General features: G+C 42.9%; 1 protein-coding gene across 1 annotated transcript in view; it reads right to left on the reverse strand.

Moving 5' to 3' along the window:
* Positions 1-22,750, reverse strand: part of SLCO5A1 (solute carrier organic anion transporter family member 5A1) — a 243,107-nt gene extending 220,357 nt beyond the window's left edge. The window contains exons 1-2 of the mRNA XM_034668159.1: positions 22,636-22,750; positions 22,151-22,437 (exon numbers count right to left, since the gene is read on the reverse strand). The gene's annotated coding sequence lies outside the window, so the exon portion shown is untranslated. The remainder of the gene's footprint in view (positions 1-22,150; positions 22,438-22,635) is intronic.
* Positions 22,751-25,263: the final 2,513 nt, after the last annotated feature.

Genomic DNA, 25,263 nt, shown 5'->3' on the forward strand with positions numbered 1-25,263 from the left:
AACTGACTGAGCCACCCAGGTGCCCCTATATAATTTAACTTAAACTGAAAAACAGATACTCAGTTCAATTATTGGAAACCTTTTAAGTAAGTTGGAAACAACTTGGCTATATGAATCCACTTTTTCACCTGTAAATTTTATGAAATCTAAGTACAGATCAAGTATTTCCAGTGAAAATTTAGCTCTGGATTGAGATGTGTTCTAAGTGTAAGATACACACTGGATTTCAAAGATTTCATAGAAGTAGAAATCTCTCAATCATTTTTATATTGATTATATGTTGAAATGATAATATTTTGGATAAGTTGAGTTTGATAAAATATATTATTAAAATTAATTTTTTTCTAACTCTTTTTATTTTTATTTAACAGACCTATTAGAAAATGTAAGGGGCGCCTGGGTGGCACAGCGGTCAAGCGTCTGCCTTCAGCTCAGGGTGTGATCCCGGCATTATGGAATCAAGCCCCACATCAGGCTCCTCCGCTATGAGCCTGCTTCTTCCTCTCCCACTCCCCCTGCTTGTGTTCCCTCTCTATCTCTGTCAAATAAAATAAAATAAAATCTTTAAAAAAAATGTAAAATTACATATATAGCTCATAATACTCTATTAGACCATGCTGCTTCGAATTATTCAAAGTAACTGCCAATCTCTATTTCCCCTGCAAATATGTCCAGTTGGGTTTTCAGATGCTAATGTGGAACTTTATCTTAATGCCCTTTACATTTCTATTTCTTGGGTCTGATTTATTATTTAACCAAGCAACATGGTCTTTTGGAAATCTGATCCCGTGTATTTGTAATCCCCTTCAACGTCATGTTACCCACAAATGCGGCAAGTACACTTTATTTATATTCATCTAAGCCTTTGATTAAAACATGAACAAAGTTGAGGTACCTGGGCGGCTCAGTTGGTTAGGTGTGCAACTCTTGCTTTTGGCTCAGGTCGTGATCTTGGGGTTGTGAGATCGAACCCCTGAGTAGGGCTCCAGGCTCAGCAAGGAATCTCTCTCTCTCCCTCTCCCTCTGCCCCTCCCCCACCTCTATCTCTATCTCTCACTCTCTCTCTCAAATAAATAAATCAATCTTTTTAAAAAATGACCCATCAATTAAGCATCACCTTGGATGTGCGTTTTTTAAGCTAAATATTACTTCAGGTAATTGTAATAGCATACAGCCTGTAATTTCCACCGTCTACTGTATTGCTCGAATCTGCCCATCTCCTGCTAAAGAGATGATGGGCGGAAATCCGCTCAAGGCAATCAGCGAGGCTCCTGGTCAGGGTCAGGGTAGGCCTGGGGCTGGGAATGAGGCATCTAAGGAGACAAAAAGACCAGCAGTGGCTGAGATAAGCAAGGCTGCAGCCTGAGAGGGCGGACCATCCCAAACTGGGCTGGGCTTTCAGATAATCCGGGGGAAAAGTGCAGGGGCCTCTGAGGCGTGACTGATAGAATGGAGATCTTGAAGTAAGCTTGCCAGGTGGGGGGCACGCACACTGGGTAGAAGTCCAGGGTGAGCCAGCCTTTCCCTTTGGCTCTCAGTTCCCTTTGTCTCCCTTGTCGTAGAGTCAGGGAATCTTAGAGGAATCTTAGACATCCTTTCACTCAAACTTCTAGTCTGCTCTGGATCATCCCTGCAAAACTGGCCGTCTAGTCCCTGGTGAACACCTCCACCAGCAGGGGGCTCATGATTTCCATTTGCAAAAAAAATTGAACTGTCGAAGAATCCTTACATTAGGTGGATATCTGACTCCTTAAAACCTCAACTCATGGTCTGATTTCCGCCTTTTGAATAAACTTAACTCTTCTTCAACATAACGGGTACAGTTATATACCAAGGTAGTAAGTGACCCTCTTAATTCTGTTCATATCCTAGTGATCCTGGTGCTACTTCCAGTCATTCTTTATTTGAAATGATTTTCAATTTCTTCACCATCCTGGGTGCCCTCCTCCAACACACAACAGACTAAGCCTATCAACAAAGTACAGCACCCGGTACTGAACGCAGTACTCCTGCAATGTATTAGCTCCGGTTCTCCTGACACTATCCTTCCTCTAAAACAGACTAATGATTTGAGGCAGTCACATTATACTGTTGGCACATTCAGAACTTGCCATCTATTCAAGTGCATAGATGGTTTTACACCATGACCTTTATCGCATGTGTACCCCATGCATCTATGTCAGACCACGATATTCGGTGTGGCACACTGGGACACCTGGGTGGCTCAGTTAAGTGTCTGCCTTCAGCGGAGCTCATGATCCCAGCCTGGAATCGAGCCCATTGAGCTCCACGGCAGGCTCTGTGCTCAGTGGGGAGCCTGCTTCTCCCTCTGCCTCTGCCTGCCACTCCCCCTGCTTGTGCTCTCCCCACCACAGTCAAATAAATAAGTAAAATCTTCATTTAAAAAATGTGGTGCATTGTTCCCTGGAATCCAGAAGTATCCTCAGATCCCTTCTCAATAGGATCTCCAGTCAGCCACACAGGAGGCTGACACACAGATGCATCCTTTTTGACACCTAAGTGCCAAGTGAAATCTTCCCCACCCTGTACCCTTGCAGCTGATTTCCGTCTGACAAATCAAGGCTTTTACATTAATCTTTGAATTTATTGATAGTGGATTCAACCCAACAAGCCCAGCTTCATTATCTTCATAGCATAGTGCTTAGTAGAACATCGACGACACCACCCAAATACTTCCCTTCGTCTTACTCTTCTGCTTTCAGTAGGGCTCCTGATGGTTTCCGCAAGTTATCTATTTTATTATCCAATGTATTTACTGAATGGACTTTTATGTTCTCTTTTTAGTGTAAACGTATCTCCATTTCATATCAAATTAGCTGCTTTTTAAAAATTCCTGTGCACTATTTTTCTATGTCCATTTCAATTATAAACTTTTATTGGGGTTCTATGGGCTACAAGCAGTAGCCATCAATACGATCCAGAATGTGCAGTGCTCACTCTTAAACTAGCCTGACCCTCAATTCATGTCAATAATTTCTTATGGGAAGCAAGAGACTCCGTGATCAACAACTAACATTTTCTTGTTTCATTTTCCTTGTCAAGGAAGCCGATCTAGGGCCAGGGCAGAAGACCTGAGTCCTTTAAGAGCATGAACAGGTGCACAGTTTTTGTTTTTGGGCGGCGAGGTCTCCCAGAGCACTGTGCAGCTAAGCTAGCAGAGTAAGGAAATGGATTCTGGTTTGGAACTTCCGCACTAAAGTGCAACACTCACGCTCAGCAGGGAGGACAGAGAATCATAACATTCTCTGGTTCCCACAAACTTGACAACTGAGGTTCACTATTCAGTAATATAAGTTCTTAAAAGCAAAGATCTTAAAAGATCTTTTGGAAAGTTGTATCTCAGTTCACTGGCAAGGGACAAGTCTTTGGTCCCTGAAGCAGTGTTTTAGGCAAATGATGTCCTGATGGCTAAGAATGCAGATTTTTACATGCTCAGCCTAATCCCACTATTACAGAACTCTGCGTCACAAAAGGTCAGAAGACATTAAATAGATGTTGAGCTGCTGACCGGCCTCCTTTATCCCTACATATGCAAACCGGATATTCTAGTTAACAGAATATGATTCACAAAATTTCTTCACCTCTCCCTATCCTTTATCCAGCCACCGTATTACTGGGGACGTGGTACCTGCTGGATAGTCCATACTCTAATTGAAATTACCCAAAGACAGCAGAGTGATGAAGTGGTCTGAGCATAGAAGCTGCAAAGAGAGATCCATTTTCCAATCCAACGAGGAAGTTAATGATTATATGTCACTTTGGAAAATCATCACCTCTTTGTCGAAATGAAAACTAAGTCCAAATGCATGTTGCTTTGTGTTGGGTCAGACCCTCTAACCTTTAGAGGGGAGAGGTCAAGGCCTCATTCCCGCCCTGCACTTCTACCCCTACAAAGGAGTTCTGAGAAAGAACAAAATAGTGTCCTGCAAGATGCAAAATTTAGAAGCAGTACTGGAGAGCAGAACTTCTTGTGGGAGGAGAAACACAGCTTAAAAGGCCCTGCACCCAAAAACAACTACAGGGAAGAAGGACTTTGGGACCCTCCGGCTGGTGGACCCTCCCCCATGGCACCCAGGTGAAAGGAAGCAAGCCCAGAGCAGGTAGATAGATGCCTGCTGGCTCTTCCTTGGGACTTCAGACAGGAGGAAGAAAGAAATCTAAGGTTCCCAGGCTATCCTCCTCAGCTCAGCAACAGGAAAGATGTGATAGGGGTTTGGGCAAACTTGCAGCAGGAATACCAAGGAGTATTTGCCTGTGTCGTCCTCTACCCTCTACCCTGGGAACCCAGCATCCTCTAGGGGCTGGAAAGGGACTTGGACTATGGGATGTGGAAATGTGTCTTCCCAGATGACACACTTTCTGGAACCAGGCAGTACTGCGTTATAGTGAAGAGCAGAATCCTGGTTGAGCTGCTCTCCATCTCGACTTAGGCTTGTACCAACTGCGTGACCTTGAACTTCAGCAAACTCGTCTATAGAACAGAGATCATAATACTGTCCACCTCTGAGGAGTAGGAATGAAAGGGCTGAAGCTCTCATAAAGAGATTATCAGGAAGTGAGTGCAAAAATCAGAGCTCCATAAATATGAGCCATTGTGATTATAATGGAGCTTTTCAAGCTGAGGTTAGAACACACCAATTGGTGTCAGCATCATCAGGGCCCTGAATTCATATTATAAATACCCACATGGTGCCTTAGAAAGGTGAGCACTGGGCCACAGGCACCCTGGGGCAGCCCCCAGAGAGAATATTTAATAACCAGAGGAAGCTTCTGGGTAAAGTCACAGGGATTTCTAGCTCCACCCTCAGCAACGGCAGGAGCAACAGGGGACCCCCCCCCCAAACAGATGGATAAATAAAATCTTAAAAAAAAAAAAAAGAATTCCTGACCTTGTGGTGCTTCTGTTCTAGTGCGGGGAGAGAAACAACAAATAAACAGACGAATGCAAGTATTATGTACAATGGCATAAGGATTGTGAAGAGAAACAGCAAGGTAGGAGCGAACAGGCCGCTGGGGTACTTAGGTCGAGTGGGCTAGGCAGTCCCAGAGGAGATGGCATTTGAGCAGCGAACTAACCGAAGCAAGGCACAAACTCGGGGTAGGTGGGAGATGAGCCCCAGGGAAGCAAGGGCCAAGTTCCAAGGCAGAGCACTTGCTAGTGAGAGCACGGTCAAGCCCCGAGGCAGGAGACAGGCAGGGGCTGGATGAAACAGGCACCTCACCACTGCACCCCCACACCCCCTCGCCCCGCACTGTGTGCTTTTTCTTTCCTCATAGTGCTTGTCACCCTTTTTTAAAGACTTTTATTTATTTGACCCACAAAGAGAGAGAGAGAGAGCAAGCACAAGCAGAGGGAGTGGCAGGCAGAGGGAGAAGCAGGCTCACTGCTGAGCAAGGAGCCCCATGCGGGGTTCGATCCCAGGACCCCAGGATCATGACCTGAGCCAAAGGCAGACGCTTAACAACTGAGCCACCCAAGCGCCCCTGCTTGTCACCATCTAACAGACTTTAGATTTTATTTATGTAGTGTATTTATTTTTTACTATCTCCCCTTGCCAGAATGTGAGCTCCCGTAGCCCCAGGATCTCATCCATGGGCTTCACGGATCTGTCCCAGTCATTGAAAACTGGTCCTACACGGAACACAGAACATACAGTAAATACTTCATGAACGCAGGAATGGCATGAAGGCCAACAAAAAGATTTGAGGTTTGTTCTAAAGGCAACAGGACTTTGGGGCGATTTTGACCAGCAAAATGACACGCTCAAATTCACATTTGTCATTGTTTAGGTACTCTGAGATAAGATGGAAGGAAAGAATGGATGATTGAATGAATTTCAGAGTCCATAACTCCTGCTTTTGACAGAGAGGATTTCCCAGGTGTAATTCAAACCGGAAGCTGCTGTCCTCCTATCAGAGAGTGGAACGGTACCCTCACTACATCCCACCCTTGGCTGGGGGCTCAGAGGGACCCGAGAGGAAAGCTGATCAGATGGCTGCAGTGCAGTGCGGCAGGGGCCCCTCCCAGGAAAAGTCAGGGGACCTCCCTATGCTAGCAGACCTCACTCTGCAGAACCCAGAGCAAGCACAGAGACGGTTCCTGGGGCTGGGGTCTAGAGCAGATCCTGGGAAGCTGCAGGAAACGAGCCAGAAAAGAACCAGGGTAGCCAAGGAGATTCTGGGCCCAACTGACAGAGATGTTTCCTGAGACGTGCCTAGCTGAGGATCCCACCCGCTTCCTCGTGAGGAAGTGAAGGTTAATCCCAGAGCCATTCTGTAAGGCATTTGTGGTAGAGAAACTCGTGTTTAAGGCCATGGTTTCCGAAAGCAGAGGTCTCACTCAATCGTGTAGTCCAGCCATGTTCCATTAAACTTCTTTTTTTCAAGGAAGCTCTAGGCCCAACATGGGGCTTGAACTCAGACCCCAAGATCAAGAGTCACTCCACCAACTGAGCCAGCCAGGTGCCCCTCAATTAAATTTTCTGACGTTATTATATAAGGTCCTGAATTAAAGAATCTCTTCAGGTATTGATAAAGTGGACAATCTCATGGAGTACGAGACTCTTCTCATGAAAACGTCTGTGAAGATTCTGATGGCCGGAGTACAGCACCCCTAAAGAACAGCACATTAAGAACATCTGGGGGTGCCACCGTGTTCCGCACACTTCCATCTCTAGGTCAGATTATTTTTATTAAGCAATTTTACCGGCTTACAGTGTGTGTGATGAAGAGCAAATACAGTGTATATTCTGTGCCAGGCCACATTCACTGTTTTTCTACATTTATTTTTTACGTACGTAGACTAACTGTTCACCTTGTTTCCTATCAACATTTGCTCCCATCAAGGGAGCAACTCATCCACACAGTTGTTCACATGTACAGAAAGGAGCGGGTAACGTTCTTCCTCCTCAAAATGCACCTATACTCCTTCTTGGCCTCTCAGTTTCTGGTTTCCTCTTGGGGCTTCTATAATTCTAGGCAAGTGATATTTTACATTTCCTAAAACCTTTTAAAAGCTGGAAGTTTGGTAAATTAGACAGTATCATCTTTCTCCTTTGGAAGAAGAAATTGCAGTCTTGTCTTTTCCCTAAATCATTTTATGGGCCATTAATTGAATAGATAATGTTTCTCAGCAAAGACTGAAGGGCCATTTACCATTTTCAACCTGACAACTAGCCGTGATCACAAGACAGCAATATGGAGCGAGAGGACACCAAGATTTCATGAAGAACACAGGCCTGGCTGGGATTAGAAGGCTACACGATTTAGCCTCTTGTTCTGCCCTTACATACAACATAAGTGAGACGACTACCAATCTTTTCACTAGGATGAATCTTTGTTTTAACTGGAAGTTCTGAATATCAAGAAATCTACTGGTATGATAGTTTGGTTTTAGAAAAGCAGAGGATATGTTTTGCTCTTTGCCATTCAAGAATTAGCAAGATGAAAGGCCAAAGACCTCATCCCAAAGCCCCACCCCTTGTGCCCTTGACATGTCCATGTGTTTTACTAAAGACACCAAGGGCATTTAACTGCCTTTCTAGCCAGGGGGTCTCTCAGAGAACAGCTCTGCAAGTGACTGGATCAGTAGAATCAGAGGAAATCCACTCTCCTTTGAAAAGATGTCAAACGGGGGCGCCTGGGTGGCACAGCGGTTAGGCGTCTGCCTTCGGCTCAGGGCGTGATCCCTGCGTTACAGGATCGAGCCCCACATCAGGCTCCTCTGCTGGGAGCCTGCTTCTTCCTCTCCCACTCCCCCTGCTTGTGTTTCCTCTCTCGCTGGCTGTCTATCTCTGTCGAATGGGTGAATAAAATCTTAAAAAAAAAAAAAAAAAAGGAAAGAAAAGATGTCAAACGAACAGAAAAAACAAGTTTCAGTCAGCTCCAGGTGCTGAGCCCTTGGAATAAAACCCGGCTCCCTATCACACCACCCTGCAGCACCCCCTCCCTCACCGCCCCTTCAAGAACCTTTGATTGTCTGATGAGACGATGCTTCACGGCATCAGAAGTGTCACCATGGGCAGGGAGGCTGCAACCATCACTGGAACAGTCAGTTTCTTCCATCACAGGGGAGCTAGCATATCCTTTAAAAAAAAAAAAATGGTAGGGGCGCCTGGATGGCTCAATCAGTTGGGCATGTGCCTTTAGCTCTGGTCATGATCTCAGGGTCCTGGGATGGAGTTCCCCATCAGGGCCCTTCTCAGCGGGGAGCCTGCTTCTCCGTCCCTCTGACCCTCCTCCCTCCATTTGTGCTTTCTCTCTCCCTCACTCGCTCTCAAATAAATAAATAAAATCTTTAAAAAAATCATGGTAAAATACACATAACATAAAATTTACCATTTTAATCATTTTTAAGTGTATATTTCAGTAACATTAAGTATATTCACATTGGTGTGCAACCATCACTGCTATCCATCTCCAGGACTTTTTTTATCATCCCAAACTGAGACTCTGTACCCATTAAACACTAACTCCCCATCCTCCCTTCCCCCAGCACCTGGTATCCACCATTCTACTTTGTTTGTTTAAAGATTTTATTTATTTATTCATGAGAAACAGAGAAAGAGAGCACAAGCAGGGGGAGGGGGAGAGGCAGAGGCAGAGGAAGAAACAGGATCCCCACTGATCAAGGAGCTCGACATGGGGCTCGATTCCAGGACCCCAGGATCACAACCTGAGCCTAGGCAGAGGCTTAACTGACTGAGCCACCCAGGTGCCCCTACCATTCTACTTTCTGTTTCTAGAAATTTATCTACTCTGGAAACCTCGTAAAAGAGGTTTCACACAATATTTTTCCTTTTGTGACTGGCTTTTTTCACTCGTTTATCCATATAGTAGCATGGATCAGAACTGCCTTCCTTTTTAAGGTGAATGAAATTCTGCTGTATGTAGATACCACATTTTGCTTATCCATTCATTCATCAGTAGAAACTTGGGTAGTCTCTGGGACGCCTGGGTGGCTCAGTCAGTTAAGTGGCCAACTCTGGATTTCTGCTCGGGTCATGATCTCAGGGTGGTGAGATCCGAGCCCCACATCGGTTTCTGCACTCAGCAGGGAGTCGGAGCCTGCTTGAGATTCTCTCCCTCTCCTTCTGCCCCTCCCCCTGCTTGTGTGCACACTGACTCTCTCTAAAATAAATAATACTTTAAAAAAAAAACGGGTAGTTTCTGCCTTTGGCTATTATGAATAATTCTGCTAGGAACACGGCTGTACAAACACTTGTTTGAGTCCCTATTTTCATTTCTTTTGGCTATATACCCAAAAGTGGAATTACTGGATCACATGATAATTGTGTCTAATTTTTTGAGGAGCCACCATACTGTTTTCCCCGGTGACTACACCATTTAACATTGCCACCAGCAGAAACACATCCTCTTCATGCCTAACTCATTGATGTGTTAACAATGTCTTTGGCTCAAAATATCACCACTTTTTAATTCCACCTGTTATCTGTCATGTTAGAGTACAAGACACAGAGGCAAGCAATAGACTTCAGTGGAATTTTCCCCTTAGGAGGACAGTCCGCAATCAGCACATTGTTGGCGTGGGAGAAAAGAAGATTTTCACATAGTGTTGTACAAGCACGAAAAGAGAAAGAAAAATCCTTCGGGTTGCAGCAGAAAGCCTGTTGGACATACACGCTACCCATCCCTTCATCTTCTTCAAGACAGAGGCAAGGACTCTGATACCAAGTGATGAACAGAGCTCCCCGGTATAAAGTGGGGCAGGGGGAGCTTTACTAGAAGAGAGGATGAGATGATGCAGAGATCTGAACTAGCTTGCCTTCCCACCAGGGAGGTGAGCACTTCCCATCACAGCCAGGGTGGAGCCTTCTGGAAAGTTCCTTTCTATGCCTGAAGAGTGAGGATTAAAGGCAGTTCTTGGAGGTTAGCTATCCAGGGCAAAAGCCGAAGCCAGATTTTAAGAACTTAAACTTATTTCAACGAACCTATTTTCCCTTGGGAATTTTTTTTTTTTAAGATTTTATTTATTTATTTGACAGAGATAGACAGCCAGCGAGAGAGGGAACACAAGCAGGGGGAGTGGGAGAGGAAGAAGCAGGCTCATAGCGGAGGAGCCTGATGTAGGGCTCGATCCCATTACGCCGGGATCACGCCCTGAGCCGAAGGCAGACGCTTAACCGCTGTGCCACCCAGGTGCCCCAGGAATTGTTAACAAAATAGTAGAGACGGAAGGACACAACAGACCCATTAGAGATGTGTCCCTGCCAACATCTTGATTTTGGATCTGTAGCCTCCAGAACTGTGAGAAAATGAATTTCTGTTGTTTGAAGCCACTCAATTCGTGAGACTGTTAGAGCAGCCCTAGGAAACTAACCTAGAGTCTAATACCTAGAAATCACACCCAACAACAGGTGTCCCTGTCACCAACATTTCCATATTTATTATGAGAATTGTGAGCTGAGAAGGTTTTCTTAAGGAAATGATTGCCTGTCATACCAGACTCCCCTAGGCGTTTATGGACTTCTTTTTTTTTTTTTTTTTAAAGATTTTTTATTTATTCGACAGAGATAGAGACAGCCAGTGAGAGAGGGAACACAAGTAGGGGGAGTGGGAGAGGAAGAAACAGGCTCATAGCGGAAGAGCCTGATGTGGGGCTCGATCCCAGAACGCCGGGATCACGCCCTGAGCCGAAGGCAGACGCTCAACCGCTGTGCCACCCAGGCGCCCCTATGGACTTCTAAATCACAACCGTAGTTAATGAAATCGTCTCTCGCTGGAAGGTTTTCTTTTTGGTACATAGACACTTTTTTTTTTAACAGATGTATTTATTTATGGAGCATCTGGGTGGCTTCAGTTGGTTCCTCCGCCGGGAGTCCAGTCCTTAGACTCCCTGCTTAGTGGGGAGCCTGCTTCTTCCTCTCCCTCTGCCCCTCCCCCAAATTCTCTCTCTCTCCCAAATAAACAGACACATATTTTTGAAAGAGAGAGCGAGCACGTGTGCATGCAAGAGCAGGGGGAGGAGCAGAGGGAGAGGAAAGGAGAGAATCTCAAGCAAACTCCCTCCTAAGTACAGAGCCCAACACCAGCTCTATCCCAGTGCTCTGAGATCATGACCTGAGCCGAAATCAAGAGTCAAAGCTTAATGCACAAGCCACCCAAGCACCCTGGTACACAGATACTTCTAATCTCTACACTTGATTCACTCCCATATGGAAATTATAAGCCAATATTGTTCAGATGTTCCTGAGTCAGACCGACACAAAGTTGGGAGTGACTTAGCATGAAAAAAGGAAGGTGAATGGATGCTACACTCACTTTATTTCTCCTTAAGGTACAACTGCTGGGGAATGTTACACAGGTGGTTTCAGAAACTCATTAGGCTTTCCAAAATTCCCCTGTGCTTTCAAAAGGTCCTTAAACTTTTGCAGGCATTCCCTTCCATAGCTAGGAGGGTCTGAAAACCTTTCCATTGCCTATCAGCTCTTTGAAATAAAAGAGAATGTGCCCCCCCACCCCAGCTTCCCAAATGTGAAAGAAAAGTGTCATAGGTGTTACCGCCTGTCTGTCATAGGTGTTACTGCCTGTCTGTCTCCTACGTGTTGTCTGCTTCTGGAATGCAGTGAAGACAACAGTGGGAAAAGCATGAGAGTTCCGATGAGCTCAGCGCTAGGAATAACGGAAATTAACTGACTACTAGTCTTTGCACTCCGTGAGGCTGGTGAGAAGAAAAACGGAATGGCAGCACAAAATCAAACAAAATCAGAGCGGAGAAGGCAGAGAGAGGAACAGCAGCAGAGACGTGTTATTCTTCACACCCTTGCACCGCATACACACACACCAGGAGGAGGAAAAGTGCCGCGCTCAAGTGTGATGCTAAAGAAGAATGGCCATGAATAGGCAGTCCACAGAAGAGGAAGCGTAAAAGGCCTCAATCCCAGAAAGAGATGCTCAACTACTAACGTGAGAAAGTGTACGTGCATTAACCCACCACAGAGGCCATTTCTTAGCTATCAGATGGGCATGAATTCAAAACTATGACAACAGACTCTGGGGCTGAGAATGTAGCGAGCGTACACCCCCTTTGGAGATTAATTTAACAAGACAGATTTAAATGACAAATGAGGGGCGCCTGGGTGGCTCAGTCGGTTAAGCGTCTGCCTTCGGCTCAGGTCATGATCCCAGGGTCCTGGGATAGAGTCCGAATCCGGCTCCCTGCTCAGCGTGGAGTCTGCTTCTTCCTCTCCCACTCCCCCTGCTTGTGTTCCCTCTCTCGCTCTCTCTTTCTCTGTCAAATAAATAAATAAGACCTTTAAAAAAACAAATAAATAAAGTCTTTAAAAGGAAAAAAAATAGAGTGGGAGCCAAACCCTATCTCCTTTACGTGGGCTGGGCTCAGTCAAGGGTCTCATGAATTCATGAGACGAGAAGCAGAAGTGGTGGCGTGTAATGTTCACAGCAGCAACGTCCACAATAGCCAAACTGTGGAAGGAGCCAAGGTGCCCTTCAACAGATGACTGGATTAAGAAGCTGTGGTCCATATATACAATGGAATATTACTCAGCCTTCAGAAAGAATGATTACCCAACATTTGCATCAACATGGACGGAACTGGAGGAGATTATGCTAAGTGAAATAAGTCAAGCAGAGAAAGACAATTATCATATGGTTTCACTTATCTGTGGAACATAAGGAATAGCATGGAGGACATTAGGAGAAGGAAGGGAAAAATGGAAGGGGGGAAATCAGAGGGGAAGACGAACCATGAGAGACTATGGACTCCGGGAAACAAGCTGAGGGTTTTAGAGGGGAGGAGGGTGGGGGGATGGGTTAGCCTGGTGATGGGTATTAGGGAGGGCATGTATTGCATGGTGCACTGGGTGTTATACGCAAACAATGAATCGTGGAACACTACATCAAAAACTAATGATGTACTGTATGGTGACTAACATAACATGATAAAAAAAAATTAAAAAAAAAAAAAAAGAAGTGGTGGTGTGTGATTGCAGAGACCCAGTCATCAAAGGCACCAGGGCTTCCTCCTTGCTCTTCCTGTTGAGTCTCACGCTTGGGGAACCCAGCTGCTCTGCTGTGAGGATGCTCTGATGGTCCTGTGTGGCAAGGAACGGAGGCCTTCTGCCCACAGCCATGTACGTGAGCCATCTGCTTGCAAGTAGGTCCTCTACCCACAGTCACACTTGCCGATGATGTTGGTCCTAGCCAAGGTTTGACAGAGACCTCACGGTGAGACCCTGAGCCAGAACTGCTCAGCCAAATCAATCCTGGATTGAGAGCTCTCAGAAACTAGGAGATAATACATGTTCGTTGCTTTACAGTGCTAAATTTTCTTTTTGGCAAGGGTGGGGGCAGGGGGAGTGGAATCTGTCAGGCAGAAGTAGCTAAATAATGCAACAGTGTTTATAGCAGGCTCTATTTTCCATAATAAAGGAGAAGAATAATATATAATTGCATTTTCTTGGTTTTTGCAGTAAAGAAACACTGTCATGGGACCCAAGCATTAACAAAAGTGCTTACCTGTATGAAAGGTTAGTGGAACGGGGAATAAGATAGGTGAGAGTAAGAAAGTGAACACAATTTCTCAAGTTATACCTTTTGTTTATCCTCTTCTTTTTTTATATTAAATTCATGCATATTTACATATTTTTAAATAATTGCTTTTAAAAAGTCAAATTTTTAAAAAGGACTACCATAGAAAAAACAGCTCCTGGATTTAATAATTATCATGCGTGTTCACCCAGTGTCAGCCCAGCCTCGGACTGTCACTAGCAGAAGAAGATACGCAATGACCCAGAAACCATCATAAAAGAAAGGCTGGCAGATTGCTAGGGAAAAGATAAAAGATATTGCAAGAATGTTCTGAAATGTTTGTTTGTTTTTTAAGATTTTATTTTTTTAAGTAATCTCCACACCGAACATGATGCTCCAACTCACAACCCTGAGATCAAGAGTTGCATGCTCTACTGATTGAGTCAGCCAGGCGCCTCAAGAATGTTTCTGTTGTTAAGTGGTATTCAGCTAATGTATTTCTTTTTGTATGAATGCTGGGAAAAAACGTGAGCAGACAAGGCAGACATTTGAGGTCTTGGCCAATAACTTTTAAGTATTCTTAATAGAAGTGCTATAATATTGCACAGCAGACCCTTCTTGTACTCTCTTCCGAGGGGCTCACTATTTTATAAGGGTGGGATAAGTGCTTTCTGTCCACACTCCTGGTTATAGGAACGGCTCCCTCCAGGTCTAAGGAGGGACCCAACCTTACCCTGGTCATGGCTGATTAGTCCCATCGAGAGCCTGGCTCAAACTGTGGCAATCATCCTTTCTTCCTTGGGAACCCTTGTGCACTATTGGTGGGATTGCAAATTGGTGCAACTACTACAGAAAACCGTACGGAGTCTCCTCAAAAAATTAAAAACATAACTACCATATGATCCAGCAATTTCACTTCTGGGTATATATTTGAAGGAAACGAAGTCACTATGTTGAACAGATATCTGCACCCCCACGTTTACTGCTGTATTATTTACTTTACAACAGCCAAGACATGGAAACAACCCAAATGTCCATCAGTAGATAAATGGACAAAGAAAATGTCACACACACACACACGAATACTTGTCAGCCATTAAAAAGAAGGAAATCCCTCCTTGTGACAGCATGGATGGATCTTGAGGGCATTATGCTAAGTAAAGTAAGTCAGAGAAAGACAAATACTGTATGATCTCACTTATACGTGGAATCTAAAAAAACAAAAGCAAAAAGAACTCCTAGAAAAAGAGATAAAATTTTCAGTTATGGGCAGAGGGAGGGGAAGGGTAGATTGGATGAAGGTAGGCAAAAGGTACAACTTTCAGTTACAAGATAAGTAAGTATTGGGATATAATGTACAACATTATAACCGTAGCTAACACTGCTCTATGGTATATCTGAAAGTTTCTAAGGGAATTAATCCTAAGAGTTTTCATCACAAAGAAAAAATTTTTTTTATTTTAAATCAGTACAAGATGATGGATGTTAACTTACGTGGGAATCACTTCACAATATATGCCAGTCAGGTCATTTGCTGTATACCTTAAACTTACACAGTGCTTGTATGCTAATTATATCTCAATAAAACAGAATACAAATAATATTAAAATTTTAAATAAAAGATTAAGCAATAATTTTTTTTTAAAGCTAGGATCTTAAAAAAATAAAATAAAGAATCCTTTCCTCCTTTGTCTGTTCTTGGGACCCAGAGGGAGACTTAACTGGACCTACAGCAACTAAATTCAGAACCTGAGGTAGCTGTCATCCTGGCCATGTGGACAGAGAATCAAGGAGAGAGACGTCAGGAGAGGAAATAAATCTAGAGGAATATGGATAAGCTCCAGTTTCTGGTCTAGGTTCCCATGAGGCTTACCTGTGTCTTTACAATGAATTCTAGCTTGAGCCAGTTTCTGCACTTGTCATCGTAAGAATTTTAGCCAATACTCTGTGTAAATTCTTAAATAGAGCCAATTAATAGAGCCAAAAGCCATAGAAGCAGTTCTTTCTGTTAATTCTTCCCTTCCTATGATTAATGCCTTTTCTTAAATCAGGAAGCTTATCTGAGAAATGCTTCTTGAGTACCTACCTGTACAAGACCTTTATACTGTGATCAGAAACTAATGATGTCAGGGCCGCCGGGTGGCTCATTCAGTTAAGCATCTGTCTTCTCTGCCTTGGGCTCACGTGAGGATCCCAGAGTCCTGGGATTGAGACCTGCCTCTGGCTCCCTACTTGAGCCTGCTTCTCCCTCTTCCCCTACCCTTCCCCACCACCCCTGCTCACTCTCTCTCTTTCTCTTCTGTCAAATAAATAAGTAAATAAATCTTAAAAAAAAAAAAAAAAGAAAGAAAGAAAGAAAGAAACTAATGATGTCATTAATATTTGGCAATAAAATGTGAGAATTTTATTTTATTTTTTTAAAGATTTTTTTACTTATTTATTTGACAGAGAGATAGCACAAGCTGGGGTAGCAGCAGGCAGAGGGAGAGGGAGAAACAGGTTCCCTGCTGAGCAAGGAACCTGACACTCCATTCCATCCCAGGACCCTGGGATCATGACCTGAGCTGAAGGCAGCTGCTTAACCAATGGAGCCACTCAGGCGCCCCAAAATGTGAGAATTTTAACAAAGCATTTCCACCCACTTGAAGGAAAAGAATTTCAAAGGTTTAAAAACCATAATATATGTTAATTATACCGGAATTAAAATTTAAAAAAAAATTTTTAACCCAATTTCTTTTTTTTTTAAGATTTTATTTTAAGTAATCTCTATACCCAACATGGAGCTCGAACTTACAACCCCAAGATCAAAAGTTGCATGTTCTACCAACTGAGCCAGCCAGGCGCCCCTTAAAAGCCCAATTTCTATAATGAAAAAAATATATATATCCCGTAAAGCTACAGATTCAAAATTAGAATTGTTGAGATGACAGCAACTTTAGCATATCTGGAGTTCAAAGTTCCACTCAATATAGATTTTTTAATTTTATTTTATTTTTAAGTAATCTCCACACCCAGTGTGGGGCTCAAATCCACAACCCCGAGATCAAGAGTTGCAGCTCCACTGACTGAGCCAGCCAGGTGCCCCTCAAAATAGATTTTTTTATTTTTACAAAAAAAAAGAAAAAAGAAAGAAAACAAAAGAAAAAATCATAGCATATAAAATACACATTATATATTATTTACTATTATATATGAAATATGTTGTGAGTGTGTGTGGATGGGTAGATAGATACATAGATAGATAATCTTCTTCAATCATCTTTAAAAAAAAAAGAACAACATATGAGTATGAAAAATCCAGTGTTCCCATCTGGAGCTGTTTTTGGTAACGGCTGCAAGATAGAAGGCATCTAGTCAACATTATTCATATGCACCAGAGCCCCCTGCCTGACGCGCACAGAGCCATAGTTACTACCTCCTCTCGGCCCCTGATGGGAAGTTAACTCCCAAATCTCTTGTTTCTCTATCCCATGTAAGAACTTTTCTCCAAATCTTGTTAGAAGTACTTTTTTCTTTTTTTTTTTAAAGGAAGTTTGGGTTTTTGGGGGTTTAAGATTTTATTTTTAAGTAATCTCTACACCCAATGTGGGGTTCGAATTCATAACCCCGAGATCAAGAGTCGCATGCTCCAACAACTGAGTCAGCCAGACATCCTCAGTTTTCTAATTCTCAATTCGTATTTCTCCAAATTTTAAATCTGAGTTTAAAAAAAAAGTTTAGAATCATTTTCTGGATGGTTCATTGAATGGCATCAAGCTAATTTCAAATGTACCTTCTTGCAGAACAATGTACTGTTACATCTAGAACCAACAAATCACAAAGATGCCCATAACCATGGTGGGATGTCTTTGTCTTATAATTGCATCCTATTGGTCACCAGGAGAAAGGACAGAATATATGTATTACTAAATTGATTAATCTATGTGACACTTGTTAGAACTTTCAATATGGTAATATGTTGGTTAAAGACATATAATAATAATAATAATGCCACCATTATCTCATTTAATCTTCATAGCAATCCTATGAGGCAGATGTTACACATTTTACAGAAGAGGAAATTAAGCCAATTTTTGCCTAAAGTCACAGAGTTAATAAGCCCAGTGTGTCTCTGTCCAAGACCATGTGTTTTCTACCTTGCTCCAATGCCTTCTTGGTTTTCAAAAGTTCAAACAAATAGAAAACTAAGAAAACAGTGAATAATACTACAATGGGGTAAATATATAGCAAGGGAGTTACAGCATTTGGGGTATTACATAGAAAGGTTAAATTGTTACCCTGGGGAAGATGATAGTGAAGAGAAGCTAGGCAGCATGTAGGAGCTCAGTCTTTAGGGAAAAGGAGGTACCCAAGTCAGTGGGGCCAGGAGCAAGGAGTTTATATTTCAACCTGCAAAAATGACATGATTACATACACAGAGGCTAGGAGCAGCCCAGATCATTCCACAAACCTCAAGCCGGTGATCTCCTCTGGAAGGATGTACATTTGCCCTTGAAGATGGGCAGGGGTAGGGGCCAGATCATAAAGTGACCTGTAAGCCACACTACAGAGTGCAAAATGAGTTCTGAATGCAGTGGGGGAATTCCAAAGGAAAACTGAAAGCAAAAGAGAGGTCTGATCTGGGTTTGTTTTGCAAAGTCCTTCATGAGGCTCTGAATTAGAGGTGATTTTAAGTTGGAACGGGACAGGACCTGGTGACCAACTAGATATAGAGGACAAGGGAAAAGGAGTCCAGGGTCCTGGGTAACTCCCAAGTTTCTAGTGATGCCATTAAGTGCCAGTAGAGAATTCAAGAGGGACAGTGAGTTGGGAAAGGAATTCAACTTGAGATATAGAGAGTATGCATTTGGAAATATTAGATCTTAGGAGAAAGATCTGGCTGGAACTCCAGAATCACCAGTGACAGAGAAAACACAGAACGATGAATTCACTCAAAAAATTAGAGGAAAAAAAGGCTAAGGACCAAACCAGCAGTGACCTCACACAATGAACACGTGCCCAGTGCTGGAGCCTGATGCCCAGGGCACTCCACCCCAGCTCTGCCACAAGACATGACTGTCACAACCGAATGAGAAACAACATGCCTGTCCCCAAGCAAATACTCAGTAAATCTTGGTTGTTATTCTCTCTACTGGAAAACACCTCAATGTTTTTGCAAGTTCATGAATATGTACGTGTAACTTTCATATCTAATAATATATACCCTATTATACTATATAATAATAATAATAAGCAGCTTGCTTCTATTAAGCACTTGCTAGATTTCAAAGCCTGTGCTGGGCATTTTGCATTTGTCTCTTCAATTTGCATTGTATTGCTCTCATATAGTATTATGTTTATTATTCCCACTTTACAGATGAAAAAACTGAAGCATTGAGAGGTTACTTTACTTGCTCAAGGTCGTACATTCATTATAAGCACAAAGGAGGATGGGAGAAGGAAGAAGGCCTTGGCCCAGCACAAAAGCTAGGGAAAGAATAACAAAGCCTGCTGGATGTGTTCCTCATCTACCAAGCCCCCGCCGCCCCCACCCATGATCATTAGGAAATTTCTATACACGTAAAATCTCATTGAGACTTGGCCTATGGAGAAGCACTAGGTAGTCACAGCCCCATAGTCCCGACCAGGAGGATAAAGGATTGCCAAAGGTAACAAAAGTAGAAAGTACTCTTCTTGAAACTTTCTCTTCATGATTTGATGTTTATCTTGCCTCTTTAAATAAAGTAACAAAAGAGATAAACTGTGAATGATTAGACTATATGTGGCACACTGTAATTATATTCAGGAGACAGAACAGGATTGGAATACACCAATATTGTAAGAATACATTTCTAAATGTGTCACTTAACTCCATTTATCTGTTCCCCATCACATTTACAAATGGTACCATTCCGTGTTTCACGGTGCTGTCTTAAATACAGATTCCACTGCAACTCTTAGTAAGTAAGCATTTACAACCCCACATCATTTCTTCTTTTTCCTCCATTGCTTTATGACTTGAGTGACTATTGATGTAAGTTAAAGATTTTTTAATTACTTCTTTTTCTTGCATATTTATTTGCATTCCTAAATTTACCTAACAAAAGATTTTCTTATTGCATAGATCAATCTTAAAGGCAAAGCCTATAGAATATACTTGCAAGCAGACAATAGCTCCACAGGGTTAAGGTATTAGAGCGTGACTACCTTGCATTGTTTAAATGATGAGCTAAGTGCTTCGTTTTAACCTAAATAGAGACCCCACTAGCACAAAGAACCAAAGTCAGTCCTGGATGCCTGCAACATCTTTACATGTTTACAATGAGATGAAAAACTCTGAAAATCCCTAAAGGTTTTAAAAACTCCCCCCACTGCCCTCCAAAAAATCGTCGGTGTCACTCATTCTTAACCACACTGCAGCAACTGCAATTATTTTAACACATATTAATTAGACGTATTAGGTCATAGTGTTTGGGGCTGGGTCTTTCCTAAAGGAGCAGACAAGTAGATTATTAACTAAGTGGGTCTAGATGCCATAAAGTCCATTCTTACCTTTTTATTTTTTCATGAGGCTTTCATCAATGAATGGATTAATAGGACCACAAAGGAAAAGTGAAGCATTTATGTGCAATAATTTATCCTGTAAAAGAATGATTAACTGACAGATTCTACTGAATGCCAAAACCTAACCTTAAATTTTGTTCTTAAACTGAGGCCGCTTAGTAAAGACGTTATAAACATTTTTAGAAGTCCACAGAGAGAAAGCCTAGGAAAGCATGCCTTGAGCTTAAGATTCCATGGTTAGAATTTCCAATTCTTTTTTTTTAAGGTTTTTATTTATTTGAGAGAGAGAGAGCGACAGAGAGCACAAGCAGGGAGGAGAGGGAGAAGCAGGCTCCCCGCTGAGCAGGGAGCCCACCTCGGGGCTCATCTGATCCCAGGACCCCAGGATCATGACCTTAGCCAAGGCAGACACTTAAACGACTGAGCCACCCAGGTGCCCCTCTTTCTCTTTCTCTTTTTCTTTCTTTCTTTCTTTCTTTCTTTCTTTCTTTCTTTCTTTCTTTCTTTCTTTCCATCTTTCTTTCTTTCTTTTTTTTTTTTTTAAAGTAATCTCTACACCCAATGTGTAGAGCTCAAACCTACAACCCCTAAGATCAGAAGTCGAATGCTCTACCGACTAAGCCAGCCAGGCACTCCTCCAATTAACTCTTTAGGAAACTGGGTGAACTTATTCATTTATTCATAATCTACACTAGTTTTCTGATTAAAATGGACATTGCTAGTGTTAACCCTACTCAAAAGATATTGGAGTAAGGAGTTACATCACACACGCTTCTGTAATATTTGAGTTTTGTATGATGAGGACACAGTACTTTGTAATCATACAAAACAACAATTTTTAGTATATGTGCTGCCGAAGCGAGCACCAAAACAACAATTTTTAAAATTAAAAAAGTATCTTGATAGTTGCGCCTGGCAGGCTAAGTCAGTAGAGCTGACGCTCTTGATCATGGGGTCATTAGTTCAAGCCCCACACTGGGTGTAGAGCTTACTCAACAATAATAACAATAAAAAATATTTTGACAACATCTGGACTTTCACTACTATTTTCAAGAAAGAAAGAGGAATGTATGCAGGATGCAGGCTATCCTTCTATTCTACGAAATGTGTGGTTACTATTTGCCCCTTACAAGATTTCTCCGAGGCACACCTTCCCAGATACCTGATTTTTCATTTAATTACCTCACATCTTACCTCCATGCTCTTCCAAATTGTTGTGCTAGACAGAAGCATCCTGTCTGAGTTCTTTTCCTGCACTAGGTACAAAACTGAATCTGAGCGTCTCCTCTCCTCGGTGGATAAAAACTAAGTCCGAAAATCTTGAAAGAAGGCATGAAGATTACATGTATTTCTTTAACTCTGATTGCCTTTGCCTGGTGACTTGCACGTTTGATTTACATCTAATTTCCTGTTTGACTATTCATTATATTTACCCAACATTTACACAAAGAACTTCAGGAAGTATTTAAAACTTTGTAAAGCCAATTTGTGCCGTCAATTAAAACGAATCTCCAATACTTATTTGTCTCCCTCTGTCATGAATTTGAACTTTTCTGCCTAAAGATCCTGCAAAGAACATTCGTCCTTTCCCTTGGGTTAAATTATTTTCTTCACGTTACACGTGCGCACTGTACACCCTGAAACAATAATTAACACTTTCACGCATGCTCCTTCTCTCACCCGCCGACCTGAGTTGTGCATTCTAAATTTTCTCCTCTGTGGCAACGAATGGAAATGTTTATCTATACATGCATACCAGGTTACCAGAAATTCTCTTGCCGATAAGAAGCCAGGCACAGAAAGTAGAATGAAGACAACACACTGAAGCGGTAGGCTTTCACAAATACGTTACATGTCACTAACCCCGCTTTCACACTCTGCATTTCTCTCCAGGAACGTTATTTTAATTGCACGCGAACACATGCACAAGACTATGCCTAGAGTAAATTAGCGTTGTGTCCCTTGAAAGAAGGAAGCTAAGAGGTAATGAGTTTTATTAACTCTCATAATGTCTGCAAAGTAGCGCAGCATCGAAGTATCGGATCCCGTTTTAGTGTCTCCCCGAAGACCTACTTACAGAAGCCAGCGCATCAATGCCTCATTGATCAGCAGAAGGCCGGCGGATGCTTTCCGCTTCCAGGCAGAAGCTCAGGTCCCGCACCTTTTCCGCGGCCGCTAAGGAACCCGCGCAAACACGCCAGGCGCCACGCAGGAACCAGCGAGACCTGTTCCCAACGTGTGTTCTGCGCCCGTTTGGAACTGGAGCTCCTTGCCCTGTCGACGCTGTAACCACAGTTGTGAGGTTCTCTGGCTAGCACAGAAACACTTCCTGAAAGTCCTTCTGATAACTTGCAGTGAAAAGAACTGAAAAAAAGTAATGGAAAGCAAAAATGAAATTAAAGCTTTGAAAACAAGGAATAAGAAATTGGTTTATGTATCAGTGATTCTAGGGCGTGAGGAAAACACGGTGACTTTGGCGGATTTGTTCAGGAGGTTCGGAGGCGGGCTTGCTTTAGTTAAGTGTTCTCTAGTTAGTGTATTTAATTGAGAAATAGGACTCACGTTTTCTTTGGCACAGAAGTAGCGCATCACTCACGACGAGCAAGTACCTTCACCAGGGGTTAACGCATTCAGTTTCAAACGAAGCCATGGGACTGGACTCCGTGGTTGTCAGGGCGGGGTTCGCAGCACCTGCTGCAGGCATCTGGTTAGAAATGCAAATATTCGGCCCCACCCCAGACTTACTGAAACTGGGACTCTGGGGGTGGGGCCCAGCAATCTCTGATTTTACAACCCCTCCAAGGGATTGAGACAAGCTAACGTTTGAGAAGTGCTGAAATAGTTGTTTGCGAAACTATTCCAGTGATTAAAAAATAAATAAATGAATGAATACCCTGGAGCCCCGATTAAAATGAAATATTTCCAGAATCCTCGCCTGGAAATGTGTTCAGTGGAGCTGCTGAGCAGCCGGAGTTTGTATTTTTTTTTTAAGATTTTATTTATTTATTCAACAGAGATAGAGACAGCCAGCGAGAGAGGGAACACAAGCAGGGGGAGTGGGAGAAGAAGAAGCAGGCTCATAGCGGAGGAGCCTGATGTGGGGCTGGAGCCCATAACGCCGGTATCACGCCCTGAGCCGAAAGGCAGATGCTTAACCACTGTGCCACCCAGGCACCCCTCAGAGAGTCTATATTTTAACCAGCAGCCGGGGTGACTCTTCTTGGGCAAGGTTGGGAAGACCTGGATTGAATGATCTCTGGAAGACTATTTTTCTTTCTAAGTCTGGCTTTTCCTTTGTTGCTCTAGTGGAACAGTATTTTGGAATGGGAAAGAGAACCAACATGAGGTTGAGGTGAAGAGGGTGAGGAGTCCAGCATGAAATAGACCAAGGAAGCCTGAGGGAGTTAAATGGTCTGTTTCCACCAGTTAAAGAAACCCTTGCCACTGGAAGACAAAGGCAACGAGAAAGCTGTCCCTGTGAGCAGAGACAAAGGGAACATGGAGAGGAGACTTTGGTTAGTTTTCGGTTACTCAGCAAATGTCTTCCAGGCAAAGAGATAAGGAAAATAGTGTGTAACTGATCACTTAACTTGGTGGGGTATCTTAAATCAGTGTCCGTAATGTAATGGATTGGTTGCATGCAGTGTTACAATTTCAGTTGAACACACAACTCCAGCACTCTACATGACCTCACCTTCCGGGGTGATGCTGAAACAGTGCCAGTAAGCAGGGCCACCCCTGACGCTCGCCCTGAAGGGTTCCAGGCCTCTGCTGACAACCGCCCTAAATGGTAACCCTCAGATTTTTTTCAGTAGCTGTTTAGTCTTGGATCCCTTTTAAAAATGCAAGAATTAAGTCTTATCTATCTCAAGAATTCTGGTCCTGCTGCTGGTGCTGCATACATCAGTGACGTTTTGCAAGGAGAGGACCTAGCGCCTTTGTGCACATGGGAGAACGCTTATGTTTTAGGTGGTGTAAGAGAGCCCCTAGGGCTGCCTTGTTTGTTTAAAATGGATAGAGATCTGGGTTAGAGGGTATGAAGATAAATAATAAATGAGTGACAGCTCCAGACCACGATGAGGCCAAGGTTAATAAGCTTCAATCCCAGTGGGTAATGAATCTCTCATCGGAAGAGGATACTGTATAAATGCTATCGCATGGGTATATCGGTTGGTATTTTTTTCATTTAAAAAAAAATTCTAAATCAAAATAAATTCAAAAGAGTATAAATCTTGATGAAATCCAAGAGTCTATTTGCCTCAGGGTGACTGACTGAGTTGGGAAAGAGAGGTGAGCTTTTTCTTTTTTTTTTTTTTTAAAGATTTTATTTATTTATTTGACAGAGAGAGACAGCCAGCGAGAGAGGGAACACAAGCAGGGGGAGTGGGAGAGGAAGAAGCAGGCTCCTAGTGGAGGAGCCTGATGTGGGGCTCGATCCCAGAACGCCGAGATCACGCCCTGAGCTGAAGGCAGATGCTTAACGACTGCGCTACCCGGGCGCCCCGACAGGTGAGCTTTTTCGTCACCTCTGTGACTGATGACCAGTGTTAGATTGCAGTTGCTTTAACAGTTAAACTTCCTCTAATTTATATTCCATACAACAGACCAATCTAACATAAATTAGTACACCAGTGTGTGATTGATTAATTGATTGATTGATTTTTACCGGAGTATGAATTTTTTAATCCAACTTTGTCACACAGGTTTTATTGTGAAACATTCATCCTGAGTACCCCTCCCCTATCCTCATCTAGAACACTCTATAGCTGAAATGGAGTGAGAAAGGTGCACCCAGGTGATTTCGGCTCAGGTCATGATCTCAGGGTCCTAGGATGAAGCCCGAGGTTTGGCTCCGCACTCAGCATGGAGTCAGCTTGGGACTCTCTCTCTCCCTCTCCCTCACCCCCACTCTCTCTCTCTCTAAAATGAATAAATAAAATCTTTTTTTTTAATGGAGTGAGAAACACTATTTAAAAGCAAATGCTTTGGGGTGCCTGGCTGGCACAGTTGATAGAGCATGTCACTCTTGATGTCAGGGTTGTGAGTTCAAACCCCACACTGGGTGTAGAGATTACTTAAAGGTAAAAAAATTTTTTTAAGATTTCTTTTTTTTTAAATTTATTTGAGAGACAGAATGAGCGGTAGGGAGGGGAGAGGGAAAGAGAGAAGCAGGCTTCCCACTGAACATGC

The sequence above is a fragment of the Ailuropoda melanoleuca genome, chromosome 9, assembly GCF_002007445.2.
Source record: "Ailuropoda melanoleuca isolate Jingjing chromosome 9, ASM200744v2, whole genome shotgun sequence".
In the NCBI taxonomy this organism is placed as follows: domain Eukaryota; kingdom Metazoa; phylum Chordata; class Mammalia; order Carnivora; family Ursidae; genus Ailuropoda; species Ailuropoda melanoleuca.